This window comes from Capricornis sumatraensis, chromosome 4 (genome assembly GCF_032405125.1).
Source record: "Capricornis sumatraensis isolate serow.1 chromosome 4, serow.2, whole genome shotgun sequence".
Taxonomy (NCBI): domain Eukaryota; kingdom Metazoa; phylum Chordata; class Mammalia; order Artiodactyla; family Bovidae; genus Capricornis; species Capricornis sumatraensis.
This window is the reverse complement of record NC_091072.1, coordinates 76,468,277-76,490,052: the sequence shown is the minus strand read 5'-3', so window position 1 is coordinate 76,490,052 and position 21,776 is coordinate 76,468,277. Positions and strand designations below refer to the sequence as shown.

The 21,776-nt window shown below is 39.7% G+C and overlaps 1 pseudogene; it reads right to left on the bottom strand.

Annotated features, from left to right (window-relative positions):
- Positions 1–16,338: 16,338 nt before the first annotated feature.
- Positions 16,339–17,288, bottom strand: LOC138078623 (olfactory receptor 8S1-like; annotated as a pseudogene).
- Positions 17,289–21,776: the final 4,488 nt, after the last annotated feature.

Sequence of the window (21,776 nt, the reverse complement as noted above, 5' to 3'; positions counted from 1 at the left end):
GGTTATTTGTAAATGTCATTCCTAGAAAGAAATCAACTATGTTACAGAATCTGAGTAATTTCTAGTGATCAGAATATCATCCCTCCACCCTAAAACTTCTCAGGAAATATTTCTTTCAGCTTAACAATAGAAAAGGAAAAGAATTTGAGTAATTCCAATTGTGACCTTTATGAGTTGAATTGTGTCTAACTCCAGAAAATATGTTGAAGTCTTAATCCCTTGTACCTCACAATGTAATCTTATTTGGAAATAGGGTCACTGAGGTGCAATCAATTAAGATGAGATGACACTGGAGTAGGGTAGGCTCTTAATCTAAAATGACTGATGTTCCTATTGGAGATGAGAGAGCCTTATAAAGAGTACACACAAAGTGGGGACAGCCATGTGACAACAGAGCAGAGTGGAGTGAGGCGCCTGCAAGTCTAGGAAGCCAAGGGTTGACAGCCATAAACAGGATCTAGGAAGAGACAAGGAAGGATTCTTCCCTACCAGTTTTGGGATGGCCATGGCCCTGCTGACACCTTGATGTTAGTCTTAGAGTCCCTAGAACTGTGAGACAATAAATTCTATTGTTTTAAGCCACCTGGTTTCCAGTAGTTTGTTACAACAGCCCTAAGAAATTATTACAGTGACTTTAAGGGTTTCTCCTCCTTGACTCTCCCCAACAGGTCTCATTAATTCTGTCGGTGAATATAACACACATCTTTGTGTGCTAAATCAGATAACATAATTTAACTATTAAGAGTATACTTATGAGAATAAACAGGCTACTTCAAATGAAATTGTTTCAGAGAATAGATATTTAGTTGTAAGTCTTCTTATATTTAGACATCCATCTTAAAGCCAAGAACTACAGAACTCACCATCTTATCACAGACATTCTGGGTATTAGATGAAGATGTAGAAAAAGAATTTAAACAAGAAATTTTGCTACTAGAAAAGGGACTTGTATGATGCTACTAGAGGTTGCAAGAGGCTTTCCAAACATTCCAGGAGCAATTCAAAAGTACCCTATATCTCCAAAGACATATTAACAAAGCTGGAAAAGTATCTATGGGAAGTGTTTGTGCCTCAGTGCCTTGCTCCATTCTCAGGCCAGTGAGACCTCTCAGCATCTCAGAGCGGGGAATATGGAGGCTCACAGAGTTGAGCTGACTTCTTCCATATCACATAGCTCATCAGCAGAACAGTCAGGAATTAAATTGAATGCTCTGCTCTCAATCCAGTGCTCTTTCTACCACATCACACCCAGCAGATTGACAACATATATTTTGAGTCATTTAAAGTATCTGTATCTTAAACATAGCACTTTCCCTAAAATTAAAAACAAAAGCTAGACCTGAAAAATGAAAGCTATGTATGTGAACTTGAGCAAGGTACTTGAGCAAGGTACATTTTCACATCAACAAAATGGAACATGGTTGACATCAACTTAGTCAACCTGGGTTTTAGTCACAACCTGATAACTGGCTACTTTTTTAGTATTTAATTTCTTTCCTTTCACTTTGCTGCTATTGTTATTGTCTTTCACTGATGCAAAAATGTCTAGACCATGACTTTGTTAACAGTGTTCACAAGTTTCACTGGAGCCCTGCTGTTGTTCAGTTGTTGTTCCAGTTATCACTGGGACCTGAACTGGAATATTATAGCTCCTCCCCAGCAGTCTTGTCAGAACTAGTCTTTAACACCAGCAGCCTTTCTTCCTCCTCGGTTCATTTTACCCTGGCTCTTATAAAGCTTGATTCTGATGACATAAACTGAAAAGTTATGTTAGAGGAAATTCAAGAGAAAAGAAACATTTGTGAAAACATTTAACTTATTATTTTTTAAGTACAATAAAAAACATGAATCCAATTCTATGATTTTTCAAAAAAGTGTACAGATAGTCCTAGGAAGAATCTGGTGACAGTGATATCTATACATTGCTGAAGAAAGTGAAAGTGAAAGTGAAAGTTGCTCAGTTGTGTCCGACTCTTTGTAACCCCTTGGACTATACAGTCCATGGAATTCTCCAGGCCAGAATACTGGAGTGGGTAGCCTTTCCCTTCTCCAGGGGATCTTCCCAACCCAGAAATTGAACCCACGTCACCCACATTGCAGGCAGATTCTTACGAGCTGAGTCACAAGAGAAGCCCATTGCTGAACGCATTGCTGAACACATCGCAAATTGCACACTTTGAGTCAGAGTCTTATAAGTCCTTGGATTTATGCTAAAACTATAACTCAAAAGGCTAAAATGTGACCTTTATAATGATGCACACTGCACTGTTATATGTTCAATAAAAATGGAAATGTTACAATATTTTCATATTTTGGAATACCTAAATACCAACTAGATAACGTAGACAATAAAATTAAAATCATAAAGTTTATGTGGCAACAAAGGAACATATCAATAATAGCTGCAAAACTAAGAAATTTCTCTTTGGTATGATTAGAACTGGTCTTCAGGACTCTTTTTACCGTTATCTTCCTCAAACCTCCAGCTTCCTTTTCTCCACAAACACCCCAGTCAAATCCCTCAGTTAACAATAGACTTCCTTCCTTTTCTTTGATGATGCACCCAAACCATGTACTTGCTCCTAAAACATTTCACTTAATTTTAAGAAGATTGATTTATTAAGTAAGGAGATAAAGAAACCCCACCAATCATGAGACCCCCTAGATTAGACTCATCTTTCTGGCTACCAGGATCACACTTTCCTGTGGGAGGTTCAGACAGCTTGGTGGGAAGGAGAAGAGTAAGGTGACCAGGATCACTAGGAGGAATTCCAGGGTAAAGAACAATGGAGAAACTGACTGTTCTAAGGAGGAAGAGGAACTTTGATAGAAAGAAAATGACTACCTAGAAGAGAGAAAGGAAGAAAATAAGAAGGTGCAGGTTATGCCTTTGGAGCCCTAAGCACATGAAGATTCCTCAGTATCCTTTGGGACTATTTGTAGACACTGGCATTGGCATTTCAGATGAAGAAAACTGTTTTCATTCCCAATTCTGACAATCACAGCAAAAGTGTTAATTAGGGGACAGTGCCACCTCTGACACTTTCTAAGAGGCTGCACTACCTGTCTGTTCTCTCTGCAGATTTACTCAATATGATTCAATACAACTTCATGATCTCTTGCTCTCCCTGAAACCAGAAGACCTTAGAACTCTTAGTGAAAGTTATACAAGAGGGAATGGGAAGGTCTCCTTCTACATCCAGTACTCCTGCCATGGTGCACATTTGAAGAAATGATCCTCCAGTCCTCCATCAGGATGCCTCCTGCCAGCTCCCCCATGTCAAAAGATGACCTGCCTTTTTGTCAGGGACATGAAGGGAAGAGACAGAGGGATCCCAGATGGACAGAAGTGCATCGTAGATCAACATCTCAGGAAAACAATCTTTGTCTGCTTATTTCTTTGGCCATGATATTTTCCTTAGGACTATTTCTATTTCTTTTTCATTGCCGTGAGGAATTTGGGTTAGAGTAGGATTCTTCTGAGTTGTTTAAACTGATGAAAGTTTCCTTCTTTGCCCCTTTTACTGAGCTGGACTGTTCTAAATCTGGCTCCTGTTTGGGGTTCTTTGAGGCAAATTGCCTATGCCCCCATAGCTGGGCCCGCAGAATTAGGTCTCCAGTTAAACCTTGGGAAAAGTCAGTTTTATTTCCTGACAGTTTCTAGCATCAAACTCCTATGGTCAGTTCTAGCTAAAGCCTAAAGGGCCAGCATTCTCTGCACTGGGACTTTCTGGGCCTTGCTAACAGTCATTAATTTTTGTCAGTCTTTCTGAGGTCACCTACCTCAGTACTGAGAAGAGCTCCTGGCTAGTCTGTAGGAGTCTGACATTCCTCCAGTGCTCTTCTCTTTGGCCATCTCTTTGATCTCTTTGCCAAGCTATAGCTCTGGGAGAGGAGCATGAGTAAGGAGCCCAGGGAGCCTGGGACTGCTCACAGCTCATGGGGGAGGCTGCAGTAGTCAGAGTCGCTTGGGGCCTGATTTGGAAGTGGGGATGCAGAAAAATTTCCAGGAATAGCACAAGGAATAATGCAAACTCTGACAAATAAAGCTCAATCTAGGGTTTCTCAACCTCAGACATATAAGTGTGTGCACAGTGAGGCATTAATGTTCATGTGTGTGCACACATGTGTCACCCTCATACTCTCTCTATAAAGTCTAACATTCCCTTTCCCTTTGGAGTTACTCCAAAATCTATGCACTTGAGGTATGCTATATTTTTTCTGCATGCATTTATCACATGGCCCTAAAGAGAAATTTCTAATTTCTAAAGAGAAATTAGAGCCATAAGGCAGGACCTCTTTAATTTTCTTGAGTCCCCACTTAGAAATGTATTTCTTTGTCCCTTCTTTAGATTTAATGGTAGAGGTAATGCTTTTAATCCAAGACTAACACCGTACTTGGACTTTAACTCCGATCCCCTTCTGAGCCTCTGGGTCCTTCTCCTTCAGGTATGCTAATTACCCATTTTTGATCATTAATTTCCTTCTTTTACTCATTTGTACCAAGAATATAAATATATTAAAATAGTCCCCATATTTAAAAATATCTAACTGGCCCCATGTTTCAGTGCAGCTACTGATTCTACATTGCCTTACTCTACTTGTCTCACAGCCACTTCTGAAAGTCTGACTTAACTATACTACCTCCCAAGTTATTTTTACTTCTTATCCCTCAACATGCTGGCTTCTGCACCCACCATTCCTTTCCCTTTCTGTTTCTAGTGACTTCTAAAACCAGTATTAATTTTCCTCCTGATACTGTGATGCAAGAAACTCCCATTTCAGTCCTCATATTCTGCATGATTGGACTCTGGATTCTACATAGCTAAGAAAAAGTTGGGAAGAGGAAGTTATTATTCCTCTTGAGCCATCAGGAAAATAGTCCCTATATAAGTATAGGGACTTATACTCCTTATATAAGTATAGGGACTTATACTCCTTCCTTTTGGAAGGAGTCTGGGATTCTTCCTCTACAGGACCAGATCAGAAGGACTGATGGTTTTTCTTAGTGATAGACTTTACTTCTGCATAGGGTGTAGGACAATAACTGTAAATAGATGATTAGAAGTATTTATGTTTTATATAAGTAACATAAAGGTATAAATAATCAATTCACATTGATCAAACATCAGGCTTAGCAGCATTACATATAGCATTAGTGTTTCCTTACATATTAATACATATAACACCCTTTCCATTTTTTTTGGAAACACTGGCAGATTTTATATTCTTGGGCCCCAAAATCACTGCAGACAGTGACTGCAGCCATGAAATTAAAAGATGCTTGCTCCTTGGAAGAAAAGCTTTGACAAACCTAGACAATGTGTTAAAAAGCAGAGACAACACTTTGCCAACAAAGGTCTATATAGTCAAAGCTATAGTTTTTCCCTAGTCATGTGTGGATGTGAAAGTTGGGCCATAAGGAAGGCCGAGCGCCGAAGAATTGATGCTTTTGAATTGTGGTGTTGGAGAAGACTCTTGAGAGTCCACTGGACAGCAAGGAGATCAAACCCATTAATCCTAAAGGAAATCAATCCTGAATATTCATTGGAAGGACTGATGCTGAAGCTGAAGCTCATATTTTGGCCACCTGATGAGAAGAGCCATTGGAAAAGACCCTGATGCTGGGAAAGATTGAAGGCAGGAGGAGAAAGGGATGACAGAGGATGAGAGAGTTGGACGGCATCACCGACTTAATGGACATGAGTTTGAGCAAGCTCTGGGACATAGTGAAGGGCAGGTGTGCTGCAGTCCATGGGGTTGCAAAGAGTTGTATGCAACTTAGCAACGGAAAAACAAGATACCACCTTTTCCACAAAACTATGGCTATATTCTTTTTAGCACTATTGAGTAAAAGTACAAAGACATGAAGGGAAGTGACAGCAATTAGAGCTTATAGCAGATTTAAGAAGGATCTTATATAAGCAAGGGGTTGATAAATTATGGTTTGCAGGCCAAGTGTAGCTTACCTGCCTATTTTTAAGAAAACAAACTTTCATTAGAACACAGCTATGCTAACCTACGTACAATCTGTGGATGCTTTCATACATGGCAGAGTTGAGTAGTTACAACAGAGACTGTACATACGACCTACTAAACCTAAAACCTTTGCTATCTGGCAATTTAAAGAAAAATATTCTCTTACCTTTACTGTATGCCACACTTAGGAGCTGAACAAAATTTACACTGAGTCTTTATAGAACCATTCGGTGTTCAGATATTGAGTTTGAGAACATACACACCAGTAAAACGACTACTGCAGAGAGAGACAGAGGATCCTGCTCCTGAATAAGGGGAAAATCGTCCTATCATATTTTAAGTGTTCACCTAATAATCTAGCTTATCTGCTTTGTTATAGTTTCCTAAAATTTAATACACTCTAAAACACTGGAGATTGCTATTTTGATGATTAATAATTTAATCATAAATGTGTTACTTTCATCACCATTTTTTTCTTAAGTTCCAGTCCTTCCCTCTGGTATCACTTTATTTCTTATAGAAATTTTCTTTAGTAAATAAATTCTTTGAGTAAGAAATCATGGGTGATATATTCCCTGAGCTTTTTTGCATGTTTGAAAATATTTTTAGCTTTCCCATATTTAAAAATGTATTATAATACATGTCTGTAGTATATAGAGTAAGTTTTCTCCAATTCCTATTCCCCAGTTACTTACTTATCACTTTCTTGGATGCAAGGACTATTTACCATTTTACTTAAATGAACTTTCAGAGATAGTCTATGAGTATGCTGTTGCTGCTGCTAAGTCGCTTCAGCCGTGTCCGACTCTATGTGACCTCACAGACGGCAGCCCACCAGGCTCCAACCGCCCCGCCCCATCCCTGGGATTCTCCAGGCAAGAACACTGGAGTGGGTTGCCATTTTCTTCTCCAATGCATGAAAGTAAAAAGTGAAAGTGAAGTCGCTTAGTTGTGTCCGACTCTTCGTGATCCCACGGACTGCAGCCTACTAGGCTCCTCCGTCCATGGGATTTTCCAGGCAAGAGTACTGGAGTGAGTTGCCATTGCCTTCTCCGAGTCTATGAGTATCAGTTCAGTTCAGTTTAGTCACTCAGTCATGTCCGACTCTTTGCGACCCCTTGAATTGCAGCATGCCAGGCCTCCCTGTCCATCACCAACTCCCGGAGTTCACTCAGGCTCATGTGAATCAAGTCGGTGATGCCATCCAGCCATCTCATCCTCTGTCGTCCCCTTCTCCTCCTGCCCCCAATCCCTCCCAGCATCAAAGTCTTTTCCAATGAGTCAACTCTTTGCACAAGGTAGCCAAAGTACTGGAGTTTCAGCTTTAGCATCATTCCTTCCAAAGAACACCCAGGACTGATCTCCTTTAGAATGGACTGGTTGGATCTCCTTGCAGTCCAAGGGACTCTCAAGAGTCTTCTCCAACACCACAGTTCAAAAGCATCAATTCTTTGGCTCAGCTTTCTTCACAGTCCAACTCTCACATCCACACATGACTACTGGAAACCATAGCCTTGACTAGATGGACCTTTGTTGGCAAAGTAATGTCTCTGCTTTTGAATATGCTGTCTAGGTTGGTCATAGCCTCATGTATATATGTAAGATTTTCATAAAAAATATAGCATAGTCTACACCCCATTTTGCAACTTACTTTTCAATATTATTTATTATTTATTTTGAAGATCACTCAATATTGGTATATACAGAGCTGCCTCATTTTTTCTTCTTTTTCTTTTTGGCCATGTAGTTTATGAGATCTTAGTTCCCTGACCAGGGACTGAACCCATATCCCCACAGTGAAAACACAGAATCATAACCACTGGACTGCCAAGGAATTCCCCAGAGCTGCCTCAATTTTAAATGGCTGTCTAGTCATCGTCATATGAAAATACAACAACTCATTTAACATGTACTTTACAGATGGCAATAGTCAACATCCATCCATTCATTCTCTTAATATCCATTGAGCATCTATTATGGCCAAAGTGCTTCTAGGTGCTTGGGAAGACATTAATGAAAAAACAGAGTTCCCTGTCTGTATAGAGAAATGTTTTGATGGTTATGCTTATAATTTTCTTTGCATGCTTGTGAGGATATTTGTAAGATTAATTCTCTAAATGTCCATTGACAGATAAATGGATAAAGAAGATATGGTGTGTGTGTATTTTATATATATATAGATAGATAGATAGATAGATAGATATAATGGAATATTACTTGGCCACAAAAATAATGCCATTTGTAGCTACCATGGATGTAGCATACTGAGTGAAGTATTAATAAGTCAGTAAGAGAAAGACAAAGACATTATATAATATCACTTCTATGTAGAATCTAAAATATGACACAAATTAATTTATCTAGAAAACAGACCCACAGACACAGAAAACAAACCTGTGGTTGCCAAGGGGAAGGGGGCATGGGGACAATTTGATTGGGAGTTTTGTACTGGCAGATTCAATATATAGAATGGATAAACAACAAAGTGCTATTGTATAGCACAGGGAACAAATATATATACATATATGTATGTATATGTATATGTAAAATGTGTGACAAATATATATATATATACACACACACACATGGGTGACTGTTTTTGTTCAGTCACCCAGTCATGTCTGACTCTTTGTGACCCCATGGACTACAGCACATCAGGCCTCCCTGTCTCTCACCATCTCCTGGAGTTTGCCCAAGTTCATGTTCATTGCATCAGTGATGCCATCCAGCTATCTCATCCTCTGATGCTCTCTTCTCCTTCTACCCTCAATCTTTTCCAGCATCAGGGACTTTTCCAGTGAGTCAGCTGTTTGCATCAGATGACCAAAATACTGAAGCTTTAGCTTCAGCATCAATCCTTCCAATTAGTATTCAGGGTTGATTTCCCTTAAAATTGACTGTTTTGATACCCTTGCTGACAGGAGTCTTCTCTAGCACCACAGTTCAAAGGAATCAACTCTTTGGTGTTCTGCCTTCTTTACGGTCCAGCTCTCACAACCACTCATGACCACCAGGAAGACTACAGCCTTGACACACACACATATATTCTCACCCCTGGTGGCTCAGACAGTAAAGAATCTGCCTTCAATGTGGGAGACCCAGGTTCAATCCTTGGTCAGGAAGATCCTCTGGAGAAGGAAATGTCAAGCTTCTATGGACAGAGGAGCCTGGTGGGCTACAATCCATAGGGTTGCAAAGAATTGGATACTACTGAGCAATTAACACACACACACACATATATATATATAATATATATATATAATATATATATATAATATATATATATATAACTGAATCATTTTGTTATACATCAGCAACTAACAACATTGTAAGTCAACTATCAGTTCAGTTCAGTTCAGTTCAGTCGCTCAGTCGTGTCTGACTCTTTGCAACCCCATGAATTGCAGAACGCCAGCCTCCCTGTCCATCATCAACTTCCAGAGTTCACTCAGACTCGCGTCCATCTAATCAGTGATGCCATCCAGCCATCTCATCCTCTGTCGTCCACTTCTTCTCCTGCCCCCAATCCCTCCCAGCATCAAAGTCTTTTCCAATGAGTCAACTCTTCACATGAGGTGGCCCAAGTACTGGAGTTTCAGCTTTAGCATCATTCCTTCCAAAGAAATCCCAGGGCTGATCTCCTTCAGAATGGACTGGTTGGATCTCCTTGCAGTCCAAGGGACTCTCAAGAGTCTTCCCCAACACCACACTTCAAAAGCATCAACTCTTCAGCACCCAGCCTTCTTCACAGTCCAACTCTCACATCCATACATGACTACTGGAAAAACCGTAGCCTTGACTAGACGGACCTTAGTCGGCAAAGTAATGTCTCTGCTTCTGAATATGCTATCTAGGTTGATCATAACTTTTCTTCCAAGGAGTAAGCATCTTTTAATTTCATGGCTGCAATCACCATCTGCAGTGATTTTGGAGCCCCCCAAAATAAAATCTGACACTGTTTCCACTGTTTCCTCATCCATTTGCCATGGAGTGATGGGACCAGATGCCATGATCTTCGTTTTCTGAATGTTGAGCTTTAAGCCAACTTTTTCACTCTCCTCTTTCACTTTCATCAAGAGGCTTTTTAGTTCCTCTTCACTTTCTGCCATAAGGGTGGTGTCATCTGCATATCTGAGGTGATTAATACTTTTCCCAGCAATCCTGATTCCAGCTTGTGTTTCTTCCAGTCCAGCGTTTCTCATGATGTACTCTGCATAGAAGTTAAATAAGCAGGGTGACAATATACAGCCTTGACATACTCCTTTTCCTATTTGGAAAGAGTCTGTTGTTCCATGTCCAGTTCTAACTGTTGCTTCCTGGCCTGCATACAGATTTCTCAAAAGGCAGGTCAGGTGGCCTGGTATTCCCATCTCTTTCAGAATTTTCCACAGTTTATTGTGATCCACACAGTCAAAGGCTTTGGCATAGTCAATAAAAGCAGAAAGAGATGTTTTTCTGGAACTCTTTTGCTGTTTCCATGATCCAGCGGATGTTGGCAATTTGATCTCTGGTTCCTCTGCCTTTTCTAAAACCAGCTTGAACATCTGGAAGTTCATGGTTCACGTATTGCTGAAGCCTAGCTTGGAGAATTTTGAGCATTACTTTACTAGCGTGTGAGATGAGTGCAATGGTGTGGTAGTTTGAGCATTCTTTGGCATTGCCTTTCTTTGGGATTGGAATGAAAACTGACCTCTTCCAGTCCTGCGGTCACTGCTGAGTTTTCCAAATTTGCTGGCATATTGAGTGCAGCACTTTGACAGCATCATCTTTCAGGATTTGAAATAGCTCAGCTGGAATTCCATCACCTCCACTAGCTTTTTTTGTGGTGATGCTTTTAAGGCCCACTTCACTTCACATTCCAAGATGTCTGGTTCTAGATGAGTGATCACACCATCGTGATGAAGTGATCATCGAGTGAAGTCAACTATACTTCAATTAAAATTTTTTAAATTAAAATTCATCAACATTTTTATAGTTTCATTATTTGTCTTTTGTTCATGTGGAATTTATTTGGGTGTAAGACAGGAATCCAGGTTCATTTTTAACAGAAAGCTACCAGTTATTCTATATCGTATAATGAATAATCCATCTTTAACCTATTGATCTGAATTAGCATCTTTCCAATATTCTAAATTGTCTGTATATCTTTGGGTATGTTTGCGGGCTATCTATTCAATATATTCATTCACTAGTGCTACACTATTGGAATTATTGAATCCTTTCATTTTTATATTCTGGGGAACTTTTCCCTTTTATTACACTTCGAGTTTTTTACTCTTGCTTTTGTTTTTTTTTTTTTTTTACTTTTTCCTTTGAATTCTAGAAACAAATAATCTAATTATAAAAGAAGCTTGTTTCTATTTTTAGTGACACCATGCTCCATCTATAAGCTTTTAAGAGAGTTATTAGATCTTCATTATATTGAGTTCTACCACTCAATAATATGATATGCTTGTTCATTTGTTTTAATCTTCTTTGAGTCCCTTGATAGAATCTTAAACTTTTCTTCCAATAGTTTTGAACACTTTAAAATTATTCCTGGGTGTTTTATCTTTTTTTGTTCCTACTGTGATGTTAATTTCTTCCATTATGTTTTCTAATTAGTTGTTTAGAGATACTCAAGGATATTGATTTCTGTTTATTGATTTTATATCTATTACTTTGCAAATTCTCTTATCATTCTCTTAACAGTTTTCTGTATAGATCTCCCAGAGTTTCAAGGTAAACAATCACATCCTTTGCAAAACCCTAAAATTATCCTCTTCTTTCAAGTTTTTATTCTTAATTTCTTGTCAAATTGCATTCTCTTAGTACCTCCTGGAGTATTCCATGAATATTTAATATTCTATGCATTTTCATAATAGTGGCTATAAAGGGCTCCTTTTCCTATTTTAGGGAAATGTTCTTAGTGTTATCTCAATAAGTGTGATATCAGCTTTAGAGAGAAATACATAAAACATATATTTTTAATTCATTTGCCATTGCCTTCTCCATATATATTCATATACATAGATTTTAAAGAACTTTACTCATATTAAGGAGACTTTATTCTTGGGCTCCAAAATCACTGCAGATGGTGACTGCAGCCATGAAATTAAAATACACTTGCTCCTTGGAAGAAAAGCTATGACCAACCTAGACAGCTTATTCAAAAGCAGAGACATTACTTTGTCGATAAAGGTCCGTCTAGTCAAAGCTATGGTTTTTCCAGTAGTCATGTATGGATGTGAGAGTTGGACTATAAAGAAAGTTGAGTGTGGAAGAATTGATGCTTTTGAACTATGGTGTTGGAGAAGACTCTTGAGAGTCTCTTAGACTGCAAGGAGATCAAACCAGTTAATCCTAAAGGAAATCAGTCCTGGATATTCACTGGAAGGACTGATGTTGAAGCTGAAGCTCCAATACTTTGGCCACCTGATGTGAAGATCTGACTAATTAGAAAAGACCCTGATGCTGGGAAAGATTGAAGGCAGGAGGAGAAGGGGATGACAGAGGATGAGATGGTTGGATGGCATCACTGACTCGATGGACATAAGTTTGAGCAATGTCCGGGAGATGGTGAAGGACAGGGAAGGCTGGCATGCTGCAGTCCATGGGGTTGCAAAGAGTTAGACATGACTGAGCAACTGAGCAACAACACGAGAGCAAATAGAATTGAGAAGATATGTTGGGAAAATTTAGGCAGCATTAGCTATTGGTATTGGGCAGATGAGTCTGTTTCTCAGATGTCAAGTTGTGAATCAAATTATAGCTTGGGGGAATCTTAAGATCATAGGTGGTAATTTAAGACCTAGGAGTAAATGAGAATATCCTTCACAATTTCCTCCCTATTCTTACATAAATCAGGGGAATAACTCAGAAGTTATGCTTCAGATCTTATTTATACAACCTCTTCCTAACTAGTTGCAAACTTGCTATTGAGAAATCATACAAATAGGTTCCTGACATTGGTTTACCTTGGATGTCTCTTCTTTGTCCCTCATTTATTTTTGTATCTGGCCCTATCTCCCTGAGCCAAATGAGGGTCAGACTCTTATAATATGCTTGCTTGGAAGGGACAAGAGAAATTCTACATGATTTAAATGAAATGTAAAAAAGCACACAAGAAAACTAGAAGAAAAATTCAGGACACTGATGGTAAGGATTTCTTAACCTTAAAAGCAGAGAAAATTACACAAAAGGAAAGTTATTTGACTATATAACACAATTAAAAATAAAAACATAACAGTAAAACAATACACTTTGAAAGGGTTTGAAGTGAGTTATTGCAAAAATTAACATCCTACTTATTTAAACAGATCATTCAAATAAAAGTAATACTGTGAATGCAGTAAGAAACTAGGAAAATGGCATGCTAATAATAAAAGAGGAAATACTGATGTTTAATGTTTGAGAAATGTTGAATATTATTTGCGATGAAAAATAAATGCAAACACAAGAAAGCATTAGCATCTTATACCTATCAAATTGGTAAATATTAAAATGATTGTCAAGTCTGGCAGATATACATTGCTAAACCCTCTAATATATTGCTGGCTGGACTATAAATTAGTATAAATGTTTATGCAAGCAAATTGGTAATATAAATCAAGATCATACTTATAGCAAAAGGACAGGAGAGGGAATGAGAGTGACAAGATAAGGGATGACAGTTTGAGTATAAAACTTTTTTTAACTAACACAATTCATAATGTATATATGGGAGGCTGGTAGGGCAGTCTGCCAGAGATTTTACTGCGTGAGAGTCTGTAGTAGGAATTGAAAATAAAGAAGTAAGTAGCAAGCACACCTGGAAGCTTGTGCCAATGACTGCTTCAGTCTCCTAAGGGTGGGAGATTGATAGTCAGTCCTTGAACCCATCTCTCAAAGATGCAAATGAGGAAGGGAGTGGTTGCAAGATGCAGATGCTATACTGTTGATGTCCATTTAAATGACTGCATATCCTTTACTAGGGTTTGGTCTGGGGAAGGATACTCTTCTTATTATACCCATAACCTATATATAAATGGGTCCATTTTGGGGATTCGTGTTGATATATGGCAAAACCAATACACTATTGCAAAGCAATTAACCTCCAATTAAAATAAATAAATTTATATTTGAGAAAAAGAAAATAAGTACAAAAAAAGAGAATATATAAGGGGTGGGGCACAGTGATGTTATTACTAACTTTTCCTTTATTTGAAGAGTCACTAAAACTATCTTGAAATTAGACCACTTAAGGGATAACTGTATGTTCTACATGAGGTGCAGAACTGGCTGTACTTTGTACAAAAACCCCTTTTTCTTGACAAAATCTGATGATGTCAATTTGTAGAACTGATCCAAAAGGTAATTACTATGGATATATAACCATTATAGTTTAGAAGTATACTTCAAAATTAATTTTTCCTGAAAATATGATTTTTAAAATATTTACATCTTTGAAAGTATTTTTCTTATTTACTCACTACACACTCCCCTACTAATTTTGTAGAATTTATTATATATTTAAGGTTAAAAGTTCAAATCCAAGCCACAATGAGGTACCATTTCACACCAATCAGAATGGCTGCGATCCAAAAGTCTACAAGCAATAAATGCTGGAGAGGGTGTGGAGAAAAGGGAACCATCTTACACTGTTGGTAGGAATGCAAACTAGTACAGCCACTATGGAGAACACTGTGGAGATTCCTTAAAAAACTGGAAATAGAATTGCCTTATGACCCAGCAATCCCACTGCTGGGCATACACACTGCGGAAACCAGAATTGAAAGAGACACGTGTACCCCAATGTTCACTGCAGCACTGTTTATAATAACCAGGACATGGAAGCAAGCTAGATGTCCATCAGCAGATGAATGGATAAGAAAGCTGTGGTACGTATACACAATGGAGTATTACTCAGCCATTAAAAAGAATACATTTGAATCAGATCTAATGAGGTGGATAAAACTTGAGCCTATTATACAGAATGAAGTAAGCCAGAAAGAAAAACACCAATACAGTATACTAACACATATATATGGAATTTAGAAAGATGGTAACGATAACCCCATATGCGAGACAGCAAAAGAGACACAGATGTATAGAACAGTCTTTTGGACTCCGTGGGAGAGGGAGAGGGTGGGATGATTTGGGAGAATGGCATTGAAACATGTATAATATATAGGAAATGAATCGCCAGTCCAGGTTAGACACAGGATACAGGATGCTTGGGGCTGGTGTACTGGGATGACCCAGAGGGATGGTACAGGGAGGGAGGTGGGAGGGGGGTTCAGGATGGGGAACATGTGTACACCCATGGCAGATTCATGTTGATGTATGGCAAAACCAATACAGTATTGTAAAGTAATTAGCCTCCAATTAAAATAAATACATTCAAATTTTAAAAAAATAAAGAAAAAAAACCAAAAACAAACAAAAAAGTTCGTGGTAAAAATAAAAACCAAACCAACAATATTTTTTCAATTTTAAGAAATTAAGAAAATGCCAAAGGGGGGCGGAAAATCTTACTTTTGTTTAATGCTTATGAGGGTAAATACAATGATGCATGTTTAGTATTTCATTTAAGGAGTCACACAAGTCAGTCCATCCACTGGGTTGTGAGCTTACTGTCTCCTCACCCACGAAACTTTTGTGACAAGAAATTAATTTATTTGCCTGAATATGTGTCAAAGAAACAATGGACAGTGAGTTCAGGAGGGTTTGGCTGATTGGGACTGTCAGACACCAAGTGAATCCACTGACTTGATGTTCTCAGGGTTGAATGAAAATGTTGTTTTGAGACAGCATAGACATTCACTAGGTTATGTCCAAGGAGATCTCTAGTCTAGTTGCCAGACGGTCAGATTCCATTCCAGATATTCAAAATGTTACCACCAGCACACTTGAAACAGTTATTTTCCCTTTGATTGCATTAGGGCAGATTCCTGTCCTAATTTGTGTTTTTGCTTTTTGGCAACTTGAAAGTAACTCAAACCAGGCACATCAATTTTTTTTGGTTCCCTCAGGTAAGGGATGAAGCAACTCTCATTCAGTACAATCTTCAATCAATAGCTAGTTTTCTCTCACTCTGAAATGACTTTCACCCTCCCATCTTTTTATTTTTTTTTATTTTTTAATGCTTAGAATGCCATACTATTAACACTTTGAAAACAAGGCAAACAGATTTGGACTCTTGTCTACATTATTCCATCACAGTTCTTATTTCTCAGGCTTCACTTTATTTTCCTATCAAATACAATAAAATAAGCAATCACACACTTAGAGCTCTATTACCCACACCCAAGAGGTTATATTCATCAAATGGCAAATTTCTAAAGTGACCAAATTAGCCATTAATGCTCTACAGTCCCTGACTATGCTTTTTCATTGTCTTCAGACCAAATATAATATGAATCCCCCACATACAGAGGGGCACATTTATTGCTTCAACACTCTATGCAGGGCTATCTTCACCTCCTGATTCTTGAGGCTGTAGATGAGGGGGTTTAACAAGGACGTGATCACACTGTACTGAATGGAGGCCGCTTGCTCCAACATGGAGTCCAAGAGAGGGGTCGTGCCCCTAAATAAGGCTGTTCCATAGAACAAAAGCACCCCAGTGAGGTGGGAGGAACATGTAGAGAAGGCTTTGCCTTGACCCCTAGCAGAAGGGATGCTTATGATGGCAGAGATTATTCTAGAATAAGAGAAAAGAATCAGGGGAAATGTCACAAATCCTAAAAATGCACATGGCCCAGCAAGAAGGGCCTCATTGGCAGTAGGATCAGTGCAAGACAGAGGGAAGAATGAGGGCAGCTCACAGCAGAAGTGAGGGATGACACTGGGGCACAGAAACTAAGTTGTAAGTGAAAAGACTGTTTGGCAGTGACTTTAGGAACCCCACTGCCCAAGCTGCATCACCATCCCAACACACAGAGGCCTGTTCACAATCACACTGTATAGCAGAGGGTGGCAGATGGCAGCATAGAAGTCATAGGCCATGGCAGAGGGCAGGCAGGCCTCTGTGCTCCCAGAGGGTATGAGAAAGAAACTCAGGGCCATGCAGCCCCACACAGAGATAGTTTTCTCTGAGTTAACAAGTTCTCCAGCATCTTGGGCATGGTTATTGAAGAAAGGGAGAGATCCAGAAATGACAGGTGATCTAGGAAGAAGTACATGGGTGTCTTAAGGTGAGAATCAGTTCTGATCACCAGGATCACCAGGTTCTCCATCAGGGTCAGGAGGTATATCACCAGGAACAATGTAAAAAGCATGTTCACAATCTGGGGATTTCTGGAAAATCCCATGAGGACAAACTCAGCAATGATGATGAGATTTTTCATGATTCAGTTTGGTTCAGTTCAGTCACTCAGTCATGTCCAACTCTTTGCGACCCCATGAATCGCAGCACGCCAGCCCTCCCTGTCTGTCACCAGCTCCCAGAGTTCACTCAGACTCATGTCTGTCGAGTCAGTGATGCCATTCGGCCATCTCATCCTCTGTCGTCCCCTTCTTCTCCTGCCCCCAATGCCTCCCAGCATCAGAGTCTTTTCCAATGAGTCAACTCTTTGCATCAGGTGGCCAAAGTACTGGAGTTTCAGCTTCAGCGTCATTCCCTCCAAAGAAATCCCAGGGCTGATCTCCTTCAGAATGGACTGGTTGGATCTCCTTGCAGTCCAAGGGACTCTCAAGAGTCTTCTCCAACACCACTGTTCAAAAGCATCAATTCTTTGGTGCTCAGGTTTCTTTATAGTCCAACTCTCACATCCATACATGACCACTGGAAAAACCAGAGCCTTGACTAGATGGACCTTAGTTGGCAAAGTAATGTCTCTGCTTTTGAATATGCTATCTAGGCTGGTCATAACTTTCCTTCCAAGGAGTAAGCGTCTTTTAATTTCATGGCTGCAGTCACCATCTGCAGTGATTTTGGAGCCCCCAAAGATAAAGTCTGACACTGTTTCCACTGTTTCCCCATCTATTTCCCATGAAGTGATGAGACCAGATGCCATGATCTTTGTTTTCTGAATGTTGAGCTTTAAGCCAACTTTTTCACTCTCCACTTTCACTTTCATCAAGAGGCTTTTTAGTTCCTCTTCACTTTCTGCCATAAGAGTGGTGTCATCTGCATATCTGAGGTTATTGATATTCCCCCAGCAATCTTGATTCCAGCTTGTGTTTCTTCCAGCCCAGCGTTTTCATGATTAGAGATGCCCTAAAAAGAAACTTAATGCAGTTGAATCATTCCAGGTGGATAGGACTGCCTCCCCTGTGAAAAATGTATCTTCACAACTTAAAGGTATAAATAAAAACCATGAAGTCAAGGAGTTTCCCTCTTTGTCACACTCGGCACCCCCATCACTACTTCAACTCTGGAGGCATGCAGCCTTCCAAAGTCTATCCCCAAAATTGCCTCTTTAATCTTTAATACTCATTTACTCAGTTAATATTTAATAAGCATCCAAGTACTGGGCACTATACCAGATCCCAAGGATAGGAAGTTGCATGTGGCATGATTGCTGTCCTTAAAGAAATATAATTTAACAGGGGCAGACAGACACGTAAAGAAGCAACATAAAGGCTATAATAACATAATGAACAGGATTCAGTGGTGGTACAAATGTGAATCAATCATCTCTAGATAACATGGCAAACCTTCAAAGAGGTAAAAATGCTTAAGCCTGACTTAAATTTACTCCACTATGGAGACAAAATGGAAGATGGCATTCCAGGCAGAGGAAATGATGTGATCAAACACAATAAGACATGTGACAATAGTACATCTCTCAGGAACTTCATCAGCTTGGTTTGGGTAGGTACAGGGTGATGTAAGGAAGCATGTAATACCAAGCATGTGGGTCATGTGATCAGATTGGTAGTTTAGAAATATTCACCCAGTGGACATGTGGAAGATGAGCAATGGAGCATAAATCAGGGCAGTTAACTCATCCATTCAGTACACACGTACTGAGTAACTTCTATGTGCCAGGCATGCTTCTAGACTCCTAGGGTGCACCATTAAACACATCAGAGTTTACTTTCCAGTCAGGAAAAACAGATAAGAAATAATAAGTGTAATAATAAATAAGTATAATATGTTAGAAGATGTGGAAGCAGAAGATATTAAGAAGAAGTGGCAAGAATACACAGAAGAACTGTACAAAAAAGATCTTCACAACCAAGATAATCACGATGGTGTGATCACTCACCTAGAGCCAGACATCCTGGAATGTGAAGTCAAGTGGGCCTTAGAAAGCATCACTACGAACAAAGCTAGTGGAGGTGATGGAATTCCAGTTGAGCTATTTCAAATCCTGAAAGATGATGCTGTGAAAGTGCTGCACTCACTATGCCAGCAAATTTGGAAAACTCAGCAGTGGCCACAGGACTGGAAAAGGTCAGTTTTCATTCCCATCCCAAAGAAAGGCAATGCCAAAGAATGCTCAAACTACAGCACAATTGCGCTCATCTCACAAGCTAGTAAAGTAATGCTTAAAATTCTCCAAGCCAGGGACGGGGGAACCTGGTGGGCTGCTGTCTACAGGGTCACACAGAGTCAGACACGACTGAAGTGACTTAGCAACTTAGCAACAACAGGCTTCAGCAATATGTGAACCATGAACTTCCAGATGTTCAAGCTGGTTTTAGAAAAGGCAGAGGAACCAGAGATCAAATTGCCAACATCTGCTGGATCATCAAAAAAGCACAGTTCCAGAAAAACACCTATTTTTGCTTTATTGACTATGCCAAAGCCTTTGACTGTGTGGATCACAATAAACTGTGGAAAATTCTGAAAGAGATTGGAATACCAGACCACCTGACCTGCCTCTTGAGAAACCTATATGCAGGTCAGGAAGCAACAGTTAGAACTGGACATGGAACAACAGACTGGTTCCGAATAGGAAAAGGAGTACGTCAAGGCTGTATATTGTCACCCTGCTTATTTAACTTCTATGCAGAGTACATCATGAGAAATGCTGGACTGGAAGAAACACAAGCTGAAATCAAGATTGCTGGGAGAAATATCAATAACCTCAGCTATGCAGATGACACCACCCTTATGGCAGAAAGTGAAGAGGAACTAAAAAGCCTCTTGATGAAAGTGAAAGAGGAGAGTGAAAAAGTTGGCTTAAAGCTCAACATTCAGAAAACGAAGATCATGGCACCTAGTCCCATCACTTCAGGGGAAATAGATGGGGAAACAGTGGAAACAGTGTCAGACTTTATTTTTCGGGGCTCTAAAATCACTGCAGATGGTGATCGCAGACATGAAATTAAAAGATGCTTACTCCTTGGAAGGAAAGTTATGACTAACCTAGATAGCATATTGAAAAGCAGAGACATTATTTGCCAATAAAGGTCCGTCTAGTCAAGGCTCTGCTTTTTCCAGTGGTCATGTATGGGTGTGAGAGTTGGACTATAAAGAAACCTGAGCGCCGAAGAATTGATGCTTTTGAACTGTGATTTTGGAGAAGATTCTTGAGAGTCCCTTGGACTGCAAGGAGATCCAACCAGTCCATTCTAAAGGAGATGAGTCCTGGGTGTTCATTGGAAGGACTGATGCTAAAGCTGAAACTCCAATACTTTGGCTACCTCATGTGAAGTGTTGACTCATTGGAAAAGACTCTGATGCTGGGAGGGATTGGGGGCAGGAGGAGAAGGGGACAACAGAGGATGAGATGGCTGGATGGCATCACTGACTTGATGGACATGAGTTTGGGTGAACTCCGGGAGTTAGTGATAGACTTGAAGGCCTGGTGTTCTGCAATTCATGGGGTCGCAAAGAGTCGGACATGACTGAGCGACTGAACTGAACTGAATTGAACTGAACTGATGTGCCATTTAAAATCATAGAGCAGAGAGAAAGGGAGATTGTTAATGGGATAGAGGAAGGCAGTGAGGTTTGCAATTTAAAATAGAGTAGTCAGGGAAGGACTGAGACAGTGTCACTTGAACAAAATTTTGAAAGAAATGAGGTTGTAATCCATAAGAACATCTGCTGAAGGAGAATTGGGAGAGCATTGCACCAGCTCTGGTCAGAGATGATAAGGGGTTAACAGAGGCTGCAGCAATGAGGGCAAATGAGAGGAGACATATTTGAAAGACATCATTGTGCTGTGCTTAGTCGTTCAGTCAAGTCCAACTCTTTGTGACCCCATGGACTGTAGCCCACCAGGCTACTCTGTCTATGGGGATTCTCCAGGCAAGAATGCTGGAGTGGGTTGCCATGCCCTTCTCCAGGGGATCTTCCCAACCCAGGGATTGAACCCAGGTCTCTCGCATTGCAGGCAGATTCTTTACCAGCCATGCTACCCAGGAAGCCCAGAAGATATCATTAACTGTATTCAAAAAGATTTCAAGAACTTCGTGGTGATCCAGTGGTTAGGACTTGGTGCTTTCACTTTCAGGGCCCAGGTCTGATCCCTGGCACAGCCAAAAAAATCCCCCAAAAAACAAACAAAAAAGAATTTCATCATCAATTCAATGATAGGATAAAAGAATTAAAAAAATGATTCTCAGACTTCTTTCTTTGGTGACTGAGGGGTCTCATTTATTAAAATAGGTGACCCAGAAAAAGCAGCATGTTTGAGGGAAAGAGGATACTCAGTTTTGAATATGTTGTATTTGATGAACCCGTGAGACATTCAGGCACTTAGAACTAGAGTCCTGAAGTTCAGGAAAGTTATTTGGGTTGAACATATGAGTCGAAGTTTCATTAACAAGCTCAGCCACTGAAAGCCCACTTATAAGCTCTAGGCAGAATTTCATATAACAGAGAAATTGAATGAAAAAGAGGAAGAGAAACTCACATAGGGTCCCTGCGCTCATTC